Source organism: Triticum urartu, chromosome 7, assembly GCF_003073215.2.
Source record: "Triticum urartu cultivar G1812 chromosome 7, Tu2.1, whole genome shotgun sequence".
Lineage (NCBI taxonomy): Eukaryota > Viridiplantae > Streptophyta > Magnoliopsida > Poales > Poaceae > Triticum > Triticum urartu.
The window spans coordinates 669,450,941-669,473,244 of record NC_053028.1 but is presented as its reverse complement, the minus strand read 5'-3'; positions in this window follow the sequence as shown (position 1 = coordinate 669,473,244).

The window sequence follows — 22,304 nt, the reverse complement described above, 5'->3', positions numbered from 1 at the left end:
GTGATTACACTCTTAGGCATCTTTTGACACATGGACCTCAAAAACGTCTGCAGAAGCCACACGTATGTCTCCTCGGTCTCGTCCGAAACTATGGCACAACCAAAAACAGTGGTCTTCCGGTGATTGTTAAGACCAACAAAAGGTATGAATGGCATACCATAGCGGTTCATCTTGTACATGCTGTCAAATATAAGCACATCGCCGAAGTCCTCATAGGCATGACGAGACTGGGAGTCGCACCGGAACATCCTATTCAAATGTCCTTCCTTATCTAGCCTATACTCAAAAAAGAAGCTAGGATCCCTCTGTTTCCTACTGGCCATGATGCCTATGGTTGTGGCAGCATCACCTTTTGAAAGCAGCTTCCTCTTCTCCTTGGCGCAAAGGTTGTATATTTCACGCCTGGTAAAACCAACACCGCCATACCATACATGTTTGCTGATGAAGCAATCCATCATGTCGTGAATTCTAATCCCTGCAGCTCCCATGGACATTATCTCATGCTTCTGGTACTCTTTGATTTTTCTGTGGGACCAAAGAAAAGGTACCTCGTCCGGTCCTGCCAACATATGGCTATGCTTATCCTCAAAACTTTCAACATACCAAACCCCACGCTTTTGGTCAAGCTTGACGGTCAGGTGTGCTTCGCAAAAGCAGCGTGTCTCGGCTCTGAGCCTACGGCTGTGTCCTTCCTCGATTAGCAACTTGCTGTCACGTTTCCCTTGTCTTGAACAAACAAACCGCCTATAACGCATATGACGTGACTCTGTTTTGCTATACCTGGCCTTATTCTTTCTAATGCTGAAACCATTATCTCTAGCATAGCTATTGTAGAAATCATACGCAGCATCGTGAGACGTAAAGGTCATTTCCATTATCTGCATGAACATATCCCTCTTATCATCTGCACTGCCAGTATCTTGGACATTCTTTGCTCCATCATCTTGTGTCACCTACACAATCAAACCACAGCCATGAAAACAGATTTCTATAGTTTAACATTACTTACTTCCATAGAACATTGATTACACACATACCTCACTCATGATGACCGACGACTCGGACTGCCCAGAACCAGGTGCATCTAATGATTCGTCGTTAAGGTCTGTCTCCGCGTCAGATTCACCGTAATAGTTGTACGCATTATGACATTCGGAAATGAACTGAAAAATACAACACAAATACATAATTACTTATCATATAATATTCCATAAGAAATTCAATTTGCATGCCAACAAAATTTTTCACTTACGTACCTGACTAATGTAATCTTCATTCGAGAGCTCCGAGTTGTTTTCCTGATCATCATCAAGCTCATCGATCTATAAATTTTCAACACAAATATTTAATGTTGTCGGATGCCACCAAAAAATTACAGCATGACAATGCCACTCACATTAAGATCGTCCCATTCGTTCCCATTCTCTGGCCGATCTTCACGATCTGAATTTTCATCACCTGACCAATCTTCTATCCAGTCTTTCATCAGTTCTCCAAACTCCATGTCTACCATGATATCGGTTAACTCCTTGTCTGCCATTTCCTACAACCAATAATATGTATCATCACATGTGCAAACATTATCAATGATGAAATATAAAACACATAGCACACGATCACGGATGTTATGTAAACAACCGCAACCGAGGCCGTTCAGATCTGCCAAACTTAGTAAGGAAGATGGCCACGACACCCGTCGTGATCACTTTCAATCGCGAGGAACTGCACGATCTCAAAACCTAGCTAGATCTGTGATTACCTCTGCCGCCAGATACCTAGGTTAGCCGCCACATCAAATAACGATACTGGTGGTGCGCACAGCCGACGGCAACCGACGCTACGTGAACCCAGATCACGAGGAGCCACACTACCGGAACAAGATCCACGATCGCATGCGCCGCCGGGTAGCTAGGTTACCCGCTCCGCTAGGTTAACCAGTGCCACTGGCGCGGCGGCAGTTCGTTCGATGTTGCCGCGAGCAAGACTAGAGGGTGGACGCGGGATGCGGTACCTGTGCGCGATCGTTTGAGATTCACGACGTTGTCGCGTCCGCTGTCCAACGAGATAGCCGGCGACGAGATAGCCGCCGGTGGAGATCTACTACATGACTTATGGAGCTGCGTCAATGCTCGCGAGATTGATGGAGCTGCTCACGTGAATGATTGGATTCGGCAGGTCTTACGTGGACGTGGGGTCGTGTGATGCTTTTTTTTCGAACCAGGGTACTGTACGTATACAGTCTGGGTTATACAGGGCTAGACAGGGCTTGGATCTGGGCTGCGGCGGGCCAGGAAAAAAACAAATTCGCGAGGATAAAAATACCCCTCCAAAATTAGGTTAGGGGGAGCACCGGAGCAGGCCTCTAGTAGCAAAGACCTCGAGGTAAAAATAAAGTTACATAAATATCCTCTAAAGCAGTACATCTTCACCTTCTTCCAAGCCTTCGGAGTTCGGACAAGTTCACACAAACTCGGTTCAAATAATGCCAATTATCATTATCTAGTCCATCAAAAATCACTTACCGAAAGAGAGAGTTGGTTCGTTCGGAGCTGGCACCATCTAGATCTTACGTGAGGCAAAGCATTCCAAGTGCAAGTCGCAAACAAGAACATCGTCAGAAAATCTGCCTTGAAACTTCGTGAGGTGGGTGCATGTACCGGTGAGCGGATCGTAGACTTGTAGCGTCCGAGTTAACATGCGTGTATGGAAGCTACAGATGAGCAACTTATGACCATCACCCATCTTCCTCAAAGGTATCAGTGTGTCGACAGTTGAAGTCATTGGAATTATCAACGACTTGATCCAGATGCTTTTGGTACAATCTTTCAGGAGCCATACGTTCATGCATAGATTATTGGTCTTCCTCCAGTTGAACCATATATTTTGTACGCGCCATAATCTGTAACTGGTGACTTACTATGGTTGGACCCTTAATCGACTCCTTCCATTCCTCAGTCTCGAGATCATAACAGAATATATAGTCCTCCTTCGCTGGCATCCTGTGTAATGTGCAAAGGAAGTGCATGACACCATTGACCATGACCACGGAGTTCGAGCAAATAGTAGCTAGAGTACATGTTTGGGGCTAGAGGGGTCACCACGGCCTCCACCTGCCTCCATTTGGCGTCTTCTTCTAGAGTGAATACCTTCCAACCCTGGTAAGGGAAGGAGGTAAAAGCATCCCAGATACCCTAACTTGCATGAAATGTGATGATTTAGTTTCAAATTTGTAAAATGCAACTCCATCATACCCCAACTTGCAGTGGATGTGATGATTTGTCCCGCGTCTATAACAGCGCGACAATTGGCAGCCACATGGCCAGATCGGTCCTCGCCTGCACTTTTACAAAAAACACCCTGCCGTCTTATCTAATTAACCTGCGCTACAGGGCAGCTGAATTAAATCTGTCTGAAATCCCGTTCGCTCCCTGAAGAGCCCTATTTATTTGTTGCTGGAGGCCGGCGGCTCAGTCACAGTAGCGACAAGCTGGCAAAACCATACAGTAAGCTACTGCGAAATTGACGGCAATGTGTTGCACATGTGAAGGATCACGGCTTGCATGGGCATGAATAAACAACCAACAAGTAGACGTGCAACTGATTGTTCTGCAGGCGCTACTATACGTGTTGTGTTGCTATCCATCAGGCCTGATGAACAGAATGCATTTGTTACGGGGATAGTTCATTTCTTTTTCTTTTCCTCTCATCTACTAGTATTTCATCTTTTTCTATTGGCAATGGCCAGCATATATCCCTGTAAAAGGCAGCTCTTCTATTGCTGATAAGTTTATCATATCATCTACAGCAGCAGGTGTCTCTAGCGTGTGAATGCATGCATGCGGCCATGGGCGCGCTCCATCCCTGCCTGCCATAACATTAGCTCTGCACTGCACCGCTTCTCTTTCTCTTTCCAAACTTAGCTCATGCATGCACCTGGTGTGTTGAGGTACACAATAATCACAAGGTGTGCATATAAATACTAGTGTATAAAACGGCACAAAAATAAAGCTAGGTCAGAATGGATGCTAAGAGCAACTCCAATGGGGCGAAAATGAAACTGATGAGCTATGCTACATTCAAAATGTTCCTCTATGCTACATATAAATACCTAGACACTTCTAGTACCAAATATGATATGCTTCAATTTTTGAAAAGGAGACTGATGAGCTATGCTACATTCAAAATGTTCCTCTTGCACCCCGGCATCCCCTGCTCTCGCGCCACCAAGGACACCAACACAGTCAGAAGGTCGACGCCGAAGAGTCTCACGGCCTTTTGCACGGGCACGGGATGATCGACGGGGTCCATGGGGTGGCGTTGTTGGTGTTCGGTCCGGGCTTGCAGTCCATGAAGAGCTTGGTGTCTTCGCTAGTGCTGCCAGCGGCGGAGCGGTAGAACCCGACGATGTCGCCGGTGCCAAGGCCCTTCCCCTTCACGAAGCGGCTCCAGCCCTTGGTGAAGACATAGCTCTGGCTGCTGTTCTAGTACGAGTAGCGGAAGCGCCACACCTTGTCGGCGCCGTCCTTGAATTCAGGAGGCCCTTGCTCTCGCCGCCTGCGGCCAGGAGCTGGAGTGGGAAGTGCTTTTCGACGTGCTGCTTCGGTATCACCAGCCTGTTCAGCTTGCCCACATCGCTGGGCGTGACCGTCTTGTCGAAGAGGTGCTCGCGCGCGGTGGCAGGGGAGGGGGCGAGCCATGCCCGCCAGCGTGCGAGGTGGTGGGCGTGGAGAGCGCGGTTGACGCGGCGAAGGCACGCTTGCTCTGGGCTAGCTCGTCGAAGTAGGTGTGCTTGTGCAGCATGTGGACAACCTCAGACTTGGAGCGCGCGGCGAGGAAGCGGAGCTCGGCGGCGGCGTCGGGGTCGGCGTCCGCGAGTGGACGGAAGTTGGTGACGGTGTGATTGAAGACGGTTCCAACATTCTGATCACTCAAAATTATCACCCAACAACTTTTCCTTCTTTGTTAACCTTGAAACTATCGCCACGGCAACCCGTAGAAAAATGCAAAATGAGTGGTATTCATAATTTAGTCAAGCTTTTTTTTACGTATTTAGTGAAGCTTTCTAATTAAACTTGGAAACTAACAGTTGCTGGTTCTGAACCGCACCTTAGACTGTCCTTAGCTACTGGTTCTAACCAAAAAAATTCTCCCCTGTAATAGTGTAAACCTCAGATCATCTCAGAGATTTTTTTTTGGTTGGCGCATATTGGCACATTGATGCGCTACAAGTTTCCAGGAGGCGTGCAAAAAAACGCATTTGGCCAGCTTCCATGAGCTCCATGGAGTACTTTCTTTCTTGTTTGGTGGATGCTCAAGGTTTCGATTTGTAGCGCGGGTTAATTAGACAAGATGGCAGGGTGTTTTTTGCAAAAGTGCAGGCCAACGACCGGACCGGCCACGTGGCTGCCCATTGTTGTGTTGTGATAGGCCCGGGGTATGATGGAGTCGCATTTTACAAATTTGGAACTAAATCATCACATTCTATGCAAGTTGGGATACCTGAAGTGCTTTTAGCTCGAAGAGAAGTTGCCCATGTGGCACAACATCTACAGGCCGGACCACGGCTGTCCCAGGTGACGCAGACTTGGCCGTCACAGCAACAGGTCGCAACCCACGCTGGTGGCGAGGAGGTGCGGGTCGGCACGGGACTTGTGTGTGGCAACGAACGTCCGCCTGGAGATGAGCGCGAGTCAGGGCATCTCCAACCGTTCGGCCTTACAGGGCGTCTAAATAGAGCGGCCTGGGGACGTGCCGGCGCTAGTTCGGCTTCCGGGGGCGACCTAGCTCCCAGTCACGCCCCCAAGCACCGGCCCCAGGATGCGGGAAATTTAAAACTTGATCGTTCCCGCCCTCAAAAGACGCCACAAATCCAGCGATCGGACGTAGTCTGGCGTTACAAAAAACAGAGCGTCGCACGTCGCAAGTTCGCGTGCATGATTCACTCGGCGGGGTCGGCTCCAGGCGTTGGCGGAGTCGGCGTGCGCGGGCTCGGCGGTGTCGGAGTTGCTTCGGTGCTGGGCTGTGTCGGCGCGGCTTCGGCACTGCTGGGCGGCGACGTAGAGGCGTCGTTCGGGCTTGGCGTCCGTGTGGTCGTGGGTGCGGGAGCTTGCATCGTCGGTGTCGTCGGCGTTGCCGTCCGCATCTGATTCAGGATGAGGCCGCGCTCCGCCGTGTACCACGCCCTGAGCTCCTCGTCGTCGCTCTGGAGCATGTCCGCCCCGCCCATCAGAAAAGCCATGTCAGTGTTCCTCTTCTTCGCGGCGACGTTCGTCCGGAGCAGGTCGAGCTTGATGGCGCTGTTCTTCATCAGCGACGACCACCGCGCCTCGATCTTCTCTTCACGTAGGACGGCCCGGGCCTGGGCGTCGGCGAGGCAATGCTCGATGGACTCCTGCACTTGCGCGGTTGTCGCGTCGGCGTTTTTCCCCTTCTTTGCCAATTTGTGGCCGTCCGGCCGCCCCTCACTCGCGCCCGGAGTCGTCGCGTCCGGCTTGTATGTCTCCTTGGCCTTGTCGAGGGCACGTCGGACTTCCGTCCACTTCTCGCACTTGTCAATGCGCTTGTAGACGTGTAGGTGCTTGAAGTCGGCGTCTTGGTTGTCGCCCCGATACATGGCGAACATACGCAGCAGCTGCGCGGAGGAACAAACAGTTGGCGGGTGGCGGGCGTAGCCGACGAAGATATGCGGGCGAACGGCGTGCGTACCTGATCCTCAACGCTGGGGCCGCTCTCCGGGCGAGCCGCGACCTCCTCGACGATTCCATGCCATTTGTTGCACGCCAACTGGACACGCCCCCAATGGTTCGCCATCGCCTTGGAGCCGCGCTGCATGTAGACGCCTTTGAAGTACGGGTCGACGAGTTTCCGCTCGTCGAACTCGGCCTTGATGCGGTTCCAGTACGTCTCCAAGCTCTGGTTCGCGCCGGTGGTCGGGTCGAGGCAGACGACTTTCCATGCTTCGGCGATGCATTCCTCCTCCTTGGACGTCCACTTGATGCACGGTTCGCCTGACCTAGCCGCCCGCTTCTTCTTCTTCTGGCGCCCCTTCATCGGAACAGGAGCCGGCTCCTCCTCCTCCTCCTCCTCGTCCTCCTCCTCCTCGGGTTCCTGCGCTTCGTGCGCGTCCTCGCTGTAGACGTAGCCGAGCTCGGCCTCCATGTCGCCGTTGAGATCCACTACCTCGTCCTGGGTGGCGAACCCGGGAGACGCGGCGGCCGCGGTCGATCCTGTCGCGATGATGTCGTCCATGTCGGCTCCTGTGTCATCAGCGTCGCCGAGGTGCGAGAAGGGCAGCGGACCACGTCGGAGATGGGGCGTCGGTGTGGACGCGTAGGCGGCGGGCGGCGAGTAGTTATATGGAGGGTACTGCACGCCGACGAAGGCGGGCGAGGGTGTGCGCGTCGCGGGGTGGCCATGGGGGAAGGTCACGTTTGGGTTGAATCCCCCGTGCGCGTCGTCGTCGGCGTAGCCGGGCGACGACAATCCCCATGGAGAGCCGACGCCTTGCTGTCCCCGGGCGCGTACTGGGCGTGGTTGACGGCGGGTGAATTCATCATCCCCGCGTGGTCGACCGATGAGGAAGACGCCGCCGCACGCGCCGCGTTGTCGCGGGCCTTCTTGGCAATGGTCCTGTTCCGCCGGTCGGTGGTGACTGCGTCGCGTCGCTGAACTTCCACCCTCCACTCGGTGCTCGACATGCCCGGTGGCTTCGATGGCGGCGCCCTCGGCTTCCTCTGCTTCGGCTGGGCCACGGTGCCAGTCGTGGTTGCCGCCGCGCGCGGCTTGGCGTACTTCTTCGGCGGCATGGCGGCGACTGGAAGGCGAGCTGGAGGGGGTTTGGCGGGAGAAAGGGAGAGAATGGCGGGAGGAAGGCGAGCGAGCGGGAGAGATGCGAGGGAAAGCGTCAAGAAACGGCGGGAAAAGGCCCTCGGGTCGCCGCCAGGGCGAGCCCACGCGCCTTTTTCGTTTGCGCCGGCTCCCCAAGCGCCCCCCAAGGCGCCGGGTTCGGCCTGAATTCGCCGGCACCAGTTTTTGTCCGAGCCGGCGAGAAACGGGCTTCTGGGAACGCGACTGGACCGTTTTTTTAGCACCGGCGCGACAAAATCACCTAGAAAGGACCTATTGGGGGCGCGGCTGAAGATGCCCTCACCCCTGGACACACACCGGAGTCTGCACCTGGAGACTTCACCGACACCCACGAGAGTATCTCGGAGATCACGCCGCCTGGTAACGACGGCAGCATCGTCGGCAATGCGGCGACAGAAACACCCAGACTTCGAAGTATTGCTTTGTGATTGATCAGATGCGTGCGTATATTTGTACACCAGCGGCTTGGACTTGGAGAACGGACCAAAATGGACCCAAACCTCGAAAAAGATTCGGATTCATGCAGGGGCCACAGTTGTATTTGTATGCCAAGTCGAGTGCAAGATGAATAACAATAAGGAATCTGACCTCATGCTTAGGGAGCTGTTTGGTTTCAATAAGTCACCTGACTTATAAGTCAGGTGACTTAAAATCAGTGATTTATAAGTCACGTCTGTTTGGTTGTCATCTGACTTATAAGTCATCTGACCACATATTTTTATTTTATTTTTTTATGTAAAGGTAGTGGGACCCAAGCAAAAGGGGATGACTTATAAGTTTTATAAGTTGGGGTGGAGCAACTTATGACTTATAAGTTGGGGTGACTTATAAGTTGGGTCTGTTTGGCAAAATAAGTCACTTTTTTCACTTTTCGACTTATAAGTTGGTGACTTATTTGGAACCAAAGAGGGCCTTAAATAGCACACTTATCCAAGGGAAAACTGTTGGGCATCACAGCTGCATGGAATTCTTATACTCCCTCCGATCCATATTACTTGTCTTTGATTTGGCATGGGTTAGATGCATCCGTATCTAAAGTCTAAACAAATCTAAGACACGGTGTGTTAGGCTATATATGGATTTTTTGAAAAGGAGGATCTCCCCGGCCTCTGCATCAGAGCAATGCATACAACCATCTTATTAACCAGATAAAATGGTTCCAACAAGGTCTCAAAGTCTCCAACTGGAAAAAGTGAAAAAAAAAGCTCACACAGAGCTAAAATGGGCTAGAAACACAAACTAGCCAAATAAAGGACACCACAACCGGCTGGCTAAAGAGAGATAGGTAAACTAATTGCCTATCCTATTACATGACCGCCATCCAAACCTGTTGAAGACAATTGTCTAGATCCTTTCTAGCCAAATCAAAGACAAGTAATATGGATTGAAGGGAGTATGTAGTTTCAAAAACCCAAGAACCAATAAAGACATAGCAGAATGAAAATAGACTGTCTTGGTGATATCAGACAAGAGAAACCAGGTGTTACAATAATTGGTGATAAACACTGACTGTATTTCAGTAAAAAAAAGATGATAAAATGGACTGAACAAACTGAAAAAAAAAAGAGAAAAGGCACGAGCAGCAGAAACCTCGGAACAAAGTTAGTTACATCGAATTCCTTTGAAGCAGCCATCTCTGGCTCTACTCTTGGCATGTTCACTCCTCACCTTCTTCCAAGCCCCACAACAAACATAAGTTTTAAGACAATGCACACAAGCTCGGTTCACATGATGTGAAAACATCCCTATGAGGTCTCTCAAAAAATTGTCAGCTCTTACGTGAGACGAAGCACTCCAAGTCGCAAAAAAGAATGTCATTATAAATGTTGTGTTCAAACTTCACGAGGTCTGTGCAAGTACCGGTGAGCGGATCGTACACTTGTAGCACCGAAGGTGCCATGCGGCTAGAGAAGCCATACAAAAGCATCTTTGGACTATCACGCATCATCCTCAAAGGTATTATCAAACAAGTGATTGAATTTGTGGAGACCGTGTATGCCTTTACCCAGGTGCCTTTAGCGTGCTCAGTCAGGAGCCATACGTTCGTGCACACATTGTTGGTCAAGTGTTTCTCTGACTGAACGAAGCAGTCATTATTGAACCAAACAAGATATTTTATGAATACATCCATTTGTATCTCATCACTTGTTGGGCCTTTGAGCGTCGCCATCCATTTCTCACTCTCGAGATCAAGGCGGAATATATAGTCCTCGCACGATGTTACCGATGCGTAAAGAAAGTGCATGACACCGGTGATTGTGACCACAGATCCCCGGTCATATATGGTAGACTGCGTGGCTGCGGGAAACCCCACCTGCCTCCACTTGGCACCATCTCCCAAGGTGAGAACCTTCCAAGGCTGGTGAGGATTGTTGCCCATGAGGCGTACCATCTTGTATGCGCCAGACGGGGCCGCACAACCGACCTTGAAGGCCCCGACATAGACGTCAGAGGATGCTCCATCATCCAACTCCGTGGCTGTCATGAGCACACTTCCGGTCGCCGGATTGATCACTTTGGCCACAAAAAAGTCCGAGGCCTCGAGGAAATCGAAGGTGACACAGACTAGGGCGTCGTCACGACCGTAGCAGATGGTCCAAAAGGCGCCTACGCTCTTGTTCACTCGCACGACTTCACCATTCACGTCCACCAACTGTAGGTCGCCACTTATCCTGCCGTCTTCCTTTTGTGGTAGCTGGCGGCGAGGAGGAGAAGCTGCGGGTCGGTGCGGGACCTATGCGTGGCGAGGAACGCCGGCCCGGAGATGAGGGCGTGCCACCCCCTGGACACGCAGCAGAACCTGCACGCGGGCTTCACCGGCACCCATGAGAGTATTTCGGAGATCAAGTCGTCTGGTAACGACGGCAGCATCGCTGGCGACGCCATGACAGAAACGGCCGTAGGTTGTTGAGAGGGCGAGAGAGAAAGAAAAGTATTGCTCGGGGATTGGTCGATGTCTCGTGTAGCCATCTGCTCTATTTTTCGAGGGAATCGTGTAGCCATCTGCTCGATATTTAAGCTTGGAGACCCGGCCACGATGACCATAGACATCGGAAAGGATTCAAAGTCGCCGCAGCACCGCGTTGTATAACAAGTCTGAAAGCCAAAAAACAAAACAATCGAGGGGACTCTTCCCCGATGGGCAAACAAACCGGCCCAGTACACTCGGATTGCGGTGGTAGCCTGCCAATTTGGTCTCGCGCCATTTCTTCCAGGCAGAGCGTGCGCTTCGGTTTGTCGATTTTTTTTGCCAGGTTTTCTTCTCGATTTTCTTTTAAAAGAACTAGAAGAAAGAAATTTGGGAACAAAAGCATTTCTTAATTTTTTTGACGGAAAGACAGCAGAGCGCTGATTTTCATTGATGAAGAAGAAGATAAGGTACATGGTAAACCGGAGGCCCAAGAAAAACAAAACTGGCGTGGCTGGCATTAGTCCGCCCTGAACAAAAGTGATCTAGCGAACTTAAGGTGGCTCAAAGAAAGCTGACATCGGTGCAAGCCCAGCGTGTTGCCAGGTCCTTGCCTCATCGATGATGCGGCCATGTACCTGCTCGGCGGAGGAGGAGACGTGATTGAAAACTCTCGCGTTCCGCTCCTTCCAGATGCCCCATGACACAAGCATGCATGAGGCCTTCCAAATGGCCCGTCTCGCCCGCGGTAGCCCGGCATTTTGTCGTCTTAATCGCAGCCGCAGCGAGCAGTCTGTGGGCATAGGCAGCGCAGTGAATGGCATGCCTAGCGAGGATGCGGTCCTCTCCCACACGTCCACAGCGAAGGGGCAGGCCGCAATCATGTGGTGGGCTGTTTCCGGCGCGGCATGACATAGCGAGCAGATCGGGTCGTGTTCGATCCTTCGCTTGGCCAAGTTATCCGCCGTCATAATCCTCCCTTGCAACAGGAGCCAGGCGAAGCATTTAGCCCTGGGAGATGCTTTTGCCTTCCAGATTATGGCCTTATCGTTGGTTTGAATGCTGCCCTTAAATTGCATCTTGTATGCAGAAGCCGCCGTGTATTCGCCGGACGTTGTCCACTTCCAGGCAATCCGGTCTTCGACGTTGTCATTGATGGTGATGCTCGTAGCAGCCTCCCAGAGATCACAGAGCTCGTGTAGAATCGTCGGCGTTGGGTTGGGCTTGAGGAGCGTCAGCCAATGGTTGTCAAGCATTTCTTAATGTGTGTGAACATTTAACAAAATGCATGATCAGACTTTTCTAAAAATTATCATGTACTTCAAAAAAAGTTAATCTTCAACCGCAAGAAAAAGTTAATCTTGTACTTAAAATGTTGACTGTGTATTTGTTCAAATGATGGAAAACACCAAATTACAAATGAATAAAGCAACCGAAAAGAAAAACCAAGCGCTGTAGACTATGGCGGGAACGCCCGGGCTGACCCAATTTGAGTTGATGTAGACATTTCGGTGACTATTTGATACAATAAATAGAATTTGCCGTGCTAAATGGCAATAAGCGTTAAACAACGGCAAGCTGAACTTAAACGAAACCTGACCCTTGCATCGCCTCTCTCAGGCGGCACAGGGGAATACTGTCAGAGGTGGCGATGCTCTCCTTTAAGAACCAGCTCGTCTCGCCGCCATCGGAGACCATTGGAGGAGCGCACCAATAAAGCCCTCCTAGGAAAATGGGGCGGGGCATCGCTTATCGCTCCCTTCCGCTGGGTGTTCTAATGATTGTGGCTCCTCGTGGTGTTGTGATGGCAACTACAGACTAACTGCTGTGGTGCATGGGTGTTGCGACGCGGCGGAATTGATGTGAAGCGAGGGCATGTGGGCCTGATATGGGCCCTGTAGGGCCTTGAGCGCGGATGGGCACACAGTGGTGGCAGCATGGAGCTCGATCGGTCCATGATCGGACGTATCCGGAGCCTGACAGGGTTGCGGTGTTGGTGTGCCTTAGCTGGCGCTCCATGTGGTCCATTTAGGGTGTGTTTGGTTGAAGAACCAACTGTCATGGAATGGAATGGTTCCATTCCAAAGGAACGGGTCAGTTCCATTTCTGTGTTTGGTATGAGCAAAAAAGTAGAATGGAATGATCACATTCCTGTGTTTGGTTTGGAAGCATGGATGAAAAACGGAATAACAAAAATTCAAAATTTCGGCAGCATTTCTATTGTACTTTAAAAAACAACATAACACTATATATTGACAAGCATGATACATATATGATATTACACAGAACACAATTTGATCTGAACAAATGTATGCTGCCTTCTTTGGGATAATTTGTGCATTTGGCTTGAGTGTGGCATCCTGCCTTGGAGCAGCAGCAGCAGCACGCTTGACCAATGTATGAGGTAGATTGTAGAGGTTGCAGCAACAAAATCTGAAGACGTAGAGAGGAGTAAACACTATCAAGAATATGGCTACCAATGACTTGTAGTAGGGAAGTAGGGATTTAACACATCAACGTATATTGCAAAGATAAACTGGACAGCATGTATTTCAGTAGAAATTAGGAAAAGATCCCCTTCGTTTGAACAGTATAGAGAAACAAAATGAATCAAAAGACAACCATGAGTCCATCTCTGCATCTCTCTCGGCTGGGCAATCTCCATGACTGCAAAGTGTAACAGCGGCTGCACTACTTTGAACAGCACAGAGCACATACAAGGGGTAAGGAAGAGATGTCGCACCTTGAGGAGAGGAGCCTCTACCGCCGTTGTTAGCTCGCCGGAATCACGCCTACACCGCCGCCCTGCTGCAACCCTTCTGCAAAACTACCGCCACGCAGCTCCAGATCGAGAGAAAGGACGGCCTGCTTCCCTCGTGTGCTACAGATCGAGAGGGGAGGAGTCAGCCGCGGCAAGGGGAAGAATCAGGGGAAGGCGGGGCGGGGCGGCGCAGATCGAGGGAGAGAGAGAGACGAGGAGGAGGCGGCGCAGTGAGGACAGGCGATAGGGCTGGTGGGGGTGCGAGAAGAGAGCCGGTTCCGCGTCGTCCGCTCGTTTTGGAGGTATCACCTGGTTCCGCATCTGGGCCGAATATTCGGTTCCTAGGAACGAGGCGGTGACCGTTCCATCTCCCTACTGAACACGAGAACGATGCTCGGGAATGGGTCGGACCCGTGACGTTCCACGTCGTTCCAGCAACCAAACACACCCTTAGGTTGCGCAGGCCATGGCTGGGGCGTGGGAGGTACCCTGTTTATGCAGTTTGCATGACAGCTCCTCTCGGGTCATGGCCGGTTGGGGTGGAAGAGGCGTTGGAGGTTGATGGATAGGACATATCACGGGGATGCCGGAACACGTCAATGAGAAAGAAGAACAAAACCGGTAATAAGGAGACCGGTATAGTGAGCATGTGTATAACTCAAGAGGATACCAATATATCTCACCTCGGGTTTTGTAAAGTATCGTGAAGCAAAGGGAACATCACATGATAACCAAAGGTTCACTCGAATATCATTCATGTATTTATAGGGATTAATATGAATGTCCATGGTTCCGCTACTGATCATTGAATGAAAAGGGAGTTTCATTCATGTATATGTTTTATTGAACCTACGGGGTCACACATGGTTTATTAGAGAATTAAGAGTTAAAGGAGAGTCAGAGAAAAGACACCAAAAAGAGTTTCAGATAAATTAGGAAATGTTCCGGATGTTCTTAGAAATGTTTCGGGAGGTACTTGGAGGTTTCAGAACCTTTCAGAGGTCTGTGGTGCACGGCTAAATTGGCTGGTGCAAGTAGCAAGGCCCATAGGGATTTGGGATAATGCACTCAGGGCTAACTTGGGGGGGCAAGCCGGAAACGCCAAGGCTCACGGCGTTTCTAGAAATGCCAAGGCCCATGGCGTTTCAGGAAACTCCACCGCCTTTGGCATTACAGGCTTGAATCCGAGAAGGACTCTTCTTCGTGATTCAAACCGACTTTGGAGAGGCTCCCTTCCCAAGTTACGCCCCCAGTGCTCAACATATATATACAGGGGTAGGGGCAACTTGGAGAGGCGCCCGTTTTATCTCTCGCGTCTAGTTGACCTAGACATTGACACCGCTAGGCTACTTCTCCCTCTAGGTTTCTCAAAGGTTGTAAGCTCTGGATGGCAAAGCTCTACTGGACCACTACTTTGGTACGTGAAACTGTAGAGGCATCATACTTCGGTGCTTGTTCGAGGGATCCTTCGTGGGACGGTTCGAGGGACTACAAGTTTGATCGGCGCCAACTCTTCTTCCGTTGCAACTCATAGTTGGTAATTATCAGATCTAAACCTCTTATCCATCTTGATAGTGTTCCTGATTCAATTGTAGGGCGATTTTTTTGTTTTCTACTACGTTTCCCAACATAGCCATCCCACCGGTTGCATAGCACTTGGATGTTACTCCAAGGACGATTAAGAGAACTGATTGTGTGGGAGATGGACGCGTTGTTGTTTTAGTACTCCTCAATGCCAATCAAAAATCTCTCCTTTATTTGATTGGCGCCGACCGTGGCATCGAGAGAGATGTTGAGCCAAGATTCACACAAAGCTTTGTCTTCATCGATCTTGTAGTTACCCATCCTCAGCTTTCTCTTCACTTGACTCCCATGGATCTCCTCGACCTCATCCTCCTCATCCATCATCTCGGCTTCTCTCATTTGGTTATATGGCCTAGTCATTGCAATGTTATCGAGCCCAAGTGTGCGGCTTGAATTAAATTCATGCATGAAATCAAGCTCAAGTGTGTGGCTTGAATTCAATTCATTCATGACATCGAGCCCTTCCAAGTCTGGTCAGGAAAGTTACACACCATCTTGTATGCGCCGGACGGCGTGGCACGACCAATGTTGAAGGTCACGGCGGACGGCGTGGCATGGCCAACGTTGAAGGTCAGCGCTCTCGCGTCCAGTTCCGTCGTCAGCAACACATTCCCGTTCGCCGGATTGATCATGTTGACGACAAGAACACCAAAGGCAACGGGATTGTCCCCTGTGACGAAGACGGGGCCGTCAAGGCGGGTCCTCCAAAGGCTAGCCATGCTCCGGATCACTCTCACGACTTTGCCTTCCGTGTCCAACAGCCGCAGGCAACGACGGCAGCATCGTCGCGCGGCGACGCGATGGTAGAAACTTTTTTTTACGAGACGCGATGGTAGAAACTTGCAAGCCATCTGCTCGGTATTTACCGTTAGAGAGCCGGACACCACGGACACAGGAGTCGGACCACGAAAAGGATTCAAAATCCAAGCCGTGTATTATACCATGTCCGGAATCCGTGTTCCTAAAAAAGAAGTCTGGAACCCATTGGGTGATTTACCACGGAGAAACGGAATCAAAGATGGTGACCGAAACAATCTCTTCATACCGACGGTAAGCAAACCGGTCTAATACACTGTGATGGAACTGTACTCGTGCTACTAACACAATTAGTTAAGCAGGGCAGCAGGGCTACATTCATAATAGTTCAAGGAACCCAAGAACCAACCGCCAGGCACGAGCAGCAGGACATCAAACTGCCTTGGTGACATCACGGCTACCGAACAACATGCAGTAGCCAAGTGTGTAACAGGCTGACAGCTTGTAACATGATCACACGATTAACAATATTTATTGTCAAAAGCATTACAGTGCATAGATAAAACTAAAACAAAGCATGAGCAACAAGATATATCAGATAAAACAAAGTGATATATTCCTCCAAAGGGGTCATCTCCATAGCTCCACTCTCTGTGTCTTTAACGAACGGAACTTTTAAGACAAAAGCCCTGTTCAAATGGCAAACATCATCATCTATAGTCCATCACAAATGACTTGTAGAAAGAGAGTGGATTCAGCTGGTGCAGTCATTGGCCAGATCTTATGTCAGACAAAGCACTCTAAGTGCAAGTCGCAAAGACAAACATCACTATGAAATTCTCTCGGAAACTTCATGAAGTGTGTGCTTGTAGCAGTAAGGGGATCGTAAACCTGTAGCATCCGGGTTTTCGTGGGCCTATGGTAGCCATAGAATAACAACTTTCCACCATCGCGCATCACCCTCAAAGGCCGATATAAAACGGTGGTCGGAGTCATGGAGACCGTGTATGCTTTGACCCAGGTGCCTTTGTCGAAGTCAGTCAGAAGCCATAGGTTCGTGCATCTATTGTTGGTAACAAAATGTTCCTCCAACTGAACCAAGCAGATGGTGTCATTGAGCCTGACTATACATTCCGTCGTTAGCCGCTTTTGAAACTGATCACCTTGTTTTGTTGGGCCTTCAAAGGATGCCTTCCATTCTTCCCTCTCAAGATCAAGGCGAAGTATAAGGTCCTCATACAACGGCAATCTCCGTGACGTGTAAAGAAAGTGCACGACACCATTGACCGTGACCACGAAGCTCCGATAGAAGTAATTTGACAGTGTGGTTGCGGGAGACCGCAATTCACTCCACTGGGCGTCACCTCCCAAAGTGAGAACCTTCCAAGACCCGCCGTCGAAGCGGACAACCTTGTACACGCCAGACGGGGCGGCACAACCGATGCTGAAGAGGAAGAACTCTTGGTTCTCCAACTCAACGGTCGCCATTATTAGCACACTCCCGGTAGCGGGATTGATCACATTGACACCAAAAACGTCGCGACGACCACGAAAATCGCAGGTGACGCATACCGGACCGTCAACGCCATGGCAGACCGTCCAAAGGGCACCAACATTCCTGATCACTCTCATGACATTGCCTTCCTCGTCAAACAGCCGCAGGTCGCGGCCCATGTTGCTGGCTTCCTTGCCCGAGGAGCTGGTGGCAAGGAGGAGGTGCGGGTCGACTTGGGACTTGTGCGCGGCGAGGAATGCCTGGCTGGAGACGAGGGCACGCCACCCCCTGGACAAGCACCGGAATCTGCAGACGGACTTCACCGGCGTCCATGAGAGTATTTCGGAGATCATGTCGTCTGGTAAACGCATCGGCGACAGAGACATCCGTAGGGTTTTTTGACAGGACGAGAGAGACGTGTTGTCTTGAGATCGGTACTAGAACATGATAGCGCGCGTTGCCGCGCCCGTTCATCTTAAAATTGAGATGACATATTTTTTTTTAAAAATCTCGGTATTATAAATATTTGTTCCATCTGAAATAGTGTGCAGTAGATGAAAGGCCATAGCAAATAATGGCATCACCCGTCAGTACAAAGGACAATTCATAAGATACAGAGGTTTTGATGTGTGTTCTCATCGAAGCAAATTAAAATTAATGACAACACTCCCTCACCATGTTTCGCCTACTGCCATTAAAGATTTAAGTGCACAACCCCCCGTTGTTCAAATTAATGGTAACAACTGATTTTTTTTGCGCAAAAACAATTGAATTAACAATGGAGAAATCCAGAGCAGAAAGATTGTTTTTCTTAAACATGCATGGAAGCGTGTCATTGTTTATGAAGACAACACTAAGATAGTGTGAATTGCCAAATGAAAAAATATTTACATAATTAAAATAAAAAATAACCGTCCTCACCGAGTGGTAAAAAAAATATGAATGCCTACTTAACCTAGACCTGTCACAACAGGCAGCACACAAACAAATGAATCGAGGCCTGAAGCGGCACGAGTGCTTGCTGGCAGCCATACCAATGCTCGAGAGAGCTCGCAACCAAACGACTGAGGGAGCAACAATAGAAATAGCCCGTAAAGAAAAAACAATAGAAACCGAGTCTCCAAGGAAGCAGTGTATACACATATATATGTTTGTAAACATGGTGGACTGCATTTTTCTGATGGCAAACAACATATATATCTGTTATCTGTAATCATGATGTTACTGCCAAGCTACATGATACAATTGCTCATGTCGTTTGCTTGTTTTTCTAGCACGTACCCAAAACAATTTGGTAGAACGTTAATTTGGAGCTGGGTGGTTGCATCCAGAGGGAGTTGGCATCGAAACGTTCGCAACACAGACTAAGATCTGATAGTTAACTGGAGCAGAACAAAATAATTGTACCATGCAAGAATCCTAGCAATAACTCATAGCGAAATCTTACCATGACGGAAGGCGCAGACGCTGGAAGATCGTAGATGTTGCCAGTTGCAGCCAGAGGGTGCAGCGGTGGACACCTTGATCGGATCACATGTCTTCTTCAACCCCTCATCTCCTCCTAAGCAGCTGCGTTAGACGGATGGGCGGGGGGTGTGGTAGCGCAACGATTGGATCAAGCGCTACTCTTCCACTTTCTTCGTACCCTCAAGTCATTGATGGTGCCGCACCTCCACCTACTCGAGATGGCCTGCCGCTGCCGTCGCCAGTAACCTGCCACCTCGTCATATCGGGCATGAGACAACCACATACAAGAAGCCCAGAAAGATTAACACACAATTCGTACATAGAAAAGAAATTGAGGGCCCGATTAATGTGAGGACGTCCAAGTCCACCATCGGAGCAGCAGCCCATAGACATGGGCCAGTCATGGCGCTCGGGGCTAGCGAGATAAAAAGGCTCATGCGTGCAATGTGGGATAGCTGAGCGACCCGGTACGTTCGTATGCCAAATCCAATGGCTGATAAGGTCAAATCGCTGTGGAGGGGCATAGCTAGCCCCGTTTTACTTTTTTTTTAGGGGAAAGCCAAATTTTATTCATCAAAGACCACAATGGGTGGGATACAACTCGGATCATGGGGTTGGCCTAACCAGAGATGGCGCCCCGGACCGAGACTAAGCGAGTATTTGGCAAGTTTGTGTGCGTCGACATTAGCCGCACGACCTTCAAAAGAAAAATTACATTGAAACATAAAAGCTCTACTCTTTATCTCTTGTATGATAGAACCACTCCTTCCTTTGCCTCCACATGAAATATCAGCCACCGTTTGTTTGGAGTCGGATGCAATGACAAGGTTGTGTATGTTAAGGTCTTCTGCCAGCGCCAATGCCTCACGGCAAGCGATTGCTTCCAGAATTGCTGGGTCCTCTAGGCCAGCTACCACCAATGCTGAACTGCCAAGATAATTTCCTTGCCCATCCCTGCATACTGCCGCTGCCGATCCCCCCTTTCTTGCTCTCACTCCAGCATCTACATGGATCTTAGCGAAACCAACAGGGGGTGCCTTGGACCGGATCGCCCGTGGCTGCCTCGTAGCTGGAGCTGCACTTGTCGTCGTCGGGCTTCTCGTGGTGATCATATTGAGTTCGTCAATGAATCGCCTGACGAACAAATTAGTTGCTTGTGGCGATTGGAAAACCCCTTCATGTATAGCCTTTCGGCGTGCAGTCCATATTGCCCAAAGTGTGACGGCCAACAACACGAACTGATCATGATCAAGTGACTGCATGAAGGTGAAGAGCCACTGCTTGGCGCTGGGTTCCGTGTTCGACACCAGGCTCTGGGCTAGCTCCTCATTAACTAGTGCCCACACACATCTCGAACTAGTGCAATTGACCAGAGAGTGTCTCCAGGAATCAGGGGAACCACATAATCCACAATGAGCATCATCAGCCATGTGGCGGTGAGCCCGGACGTCTTCGATAGGCAGTGAATGCTTCGATAAGCGCCAGAGGAACATCCTCACCTTTGCCGGGACCGCAGTCCTCCACAGAGTTTTCCATGCTCCCTCCTCGACCGCGGTATTTGAGGTACCCGCCGCACCTTCAAGCCAGGCCTCCCGACGTTGTCTTGTTGCCACTAACATACGGTAGGCTGATTTGACAGTGAAGTTTCCACTAGTTTTGAAGTTCCAGCTCCGAAAATCTTGGATGTTGCGAGTGCACACTGGGATCCCCAAGATGGTGCTTGCATCCATAGGCATAAACACTTGATTGATTAGCTGACTATTCCACGTAGCGCTTGTGTGGTCAATTAGCTCCGCAACCAAGGTCGGTGGATTAGGGTGAATGCTCCCATATGGTCGTAGCATCTCGTCTCTTGGCAACCATGGATCCTCCGAGATGCGAGTAGATTGGCCATTACCTATTCGGCGTACTAGCCCTTGCTTGAGTGTGTCCCTGCCTTCAACGATGGCACGCCAGATCTGACTTGGATGGTTGCCCAAGGTCGCCTCAAGGATGGTGGTTCCAGGGAAATATATACTCTTCAACAGGCGGGCACTAAGAGAATCTGGTTCTTGGAGCAGTCTCCATGCCTGTCGCGCCAGCATTGCCATATTAAAGAGTTCAAAGTCCTTAAACCCTAGGCCTCCCATTCCCTTCGGTTGCGTCATACTTTTCCACGACACCCAATGAGGTTTCCTCTTGCCTGCTTTACTCCCCCACCAAAACTTTATGATGAGCCTGTTGAGGTGCTCATATAGTCCCCTTGGTAGTTTAAAACAGGACATGGATAACACCGGTATTGCCTGAGCCACAGATTTTATTAAGACCTCCTTGCCTGCCGAAGACATGGTGTTTTCCACCCAGCCCTGCACTTTGCTCCATAACCGATCTTTCAGGTACTTAAAAGCCCCATTCTTCGAACTCCCAATGTCTGATGGCATCCCAAGGTACTTCTCATTTAATGTTTCATTTGGAACGTTAAGTATGCCTTTTATAACATCTCTGGTAGCTTCTGGCACTCCCTTGCTAAAAAAGATAGATGATTTTGCAAAGTTCACTCGCTGGCCCGAAGCTTGGCAATATGTGTCCAGTACTAGGTTCACCTCATTAGCTCCCGCACTATTTGCCTTACAAAACAGCAGGCTGTCATCAGCGAATAGCAAGTGGCTAACTTGTGGCGCCGTAGGAGCCACTTGTAAACCACTCAAATTGGATGACTCACTTTTTGATTTCAACAGCCACGACAGGCCCTCTGCTGTTAGCAAGAACAAGTACGGGGATATTGGGTCCCCTTGTCTGATTCCCCTTGACGGTTCAAACTCCTCCAATCTCTTCCCATTGAACATAACAGAAAAATTTACTGTGGTGACCAGCCCCATCACAATGTCCACCCATCTCTCTGTGAAACCTAGTTTAATCATTATTGCTCTCAGGTATGGCCACTCCACCCTATCGTAGGCCTTTATCATATCTAACTTCAGAGCGAAAGACTGATGCTTCTTTGCTTTGTTCCTCTTCATAAAATGGAGACACTCATAAGCTGTGATGATGTCGTCAGTGATGAGTCTGCCCGGAACAAATGCAGACTGTTCCTCAGAAATAATCTCAGGTAGTATCACCTTCAAACGATTAGAGATGACCTTGGATGCAATTTTGTAAAGGACGTTACATAAACTGATCGGACGAAACTGGCTCAAAAGAGTTGGATTTTTTACCTTGGGTATCAACACCAACACTGTCTCATTGATACATGCCGCGGATTCAGTACCTTCCACAATTTTGATCACAACCTTGGTAACTTCGTCTTCACATGTCTCCCAGTGCCGCTGAAAGAAATGAGCAAGGAAACCATCTGGTCCCGGTGCCTTGGTGGGAAACATCTGAAACGGGGCAGTTTTAACTTCTTCAGCACTATATGGTGCATTCAACGCCACATTCATTTCCTCCGTGACCTTGCATGGTACTGTATCAAGCACCTGAGTCATGTC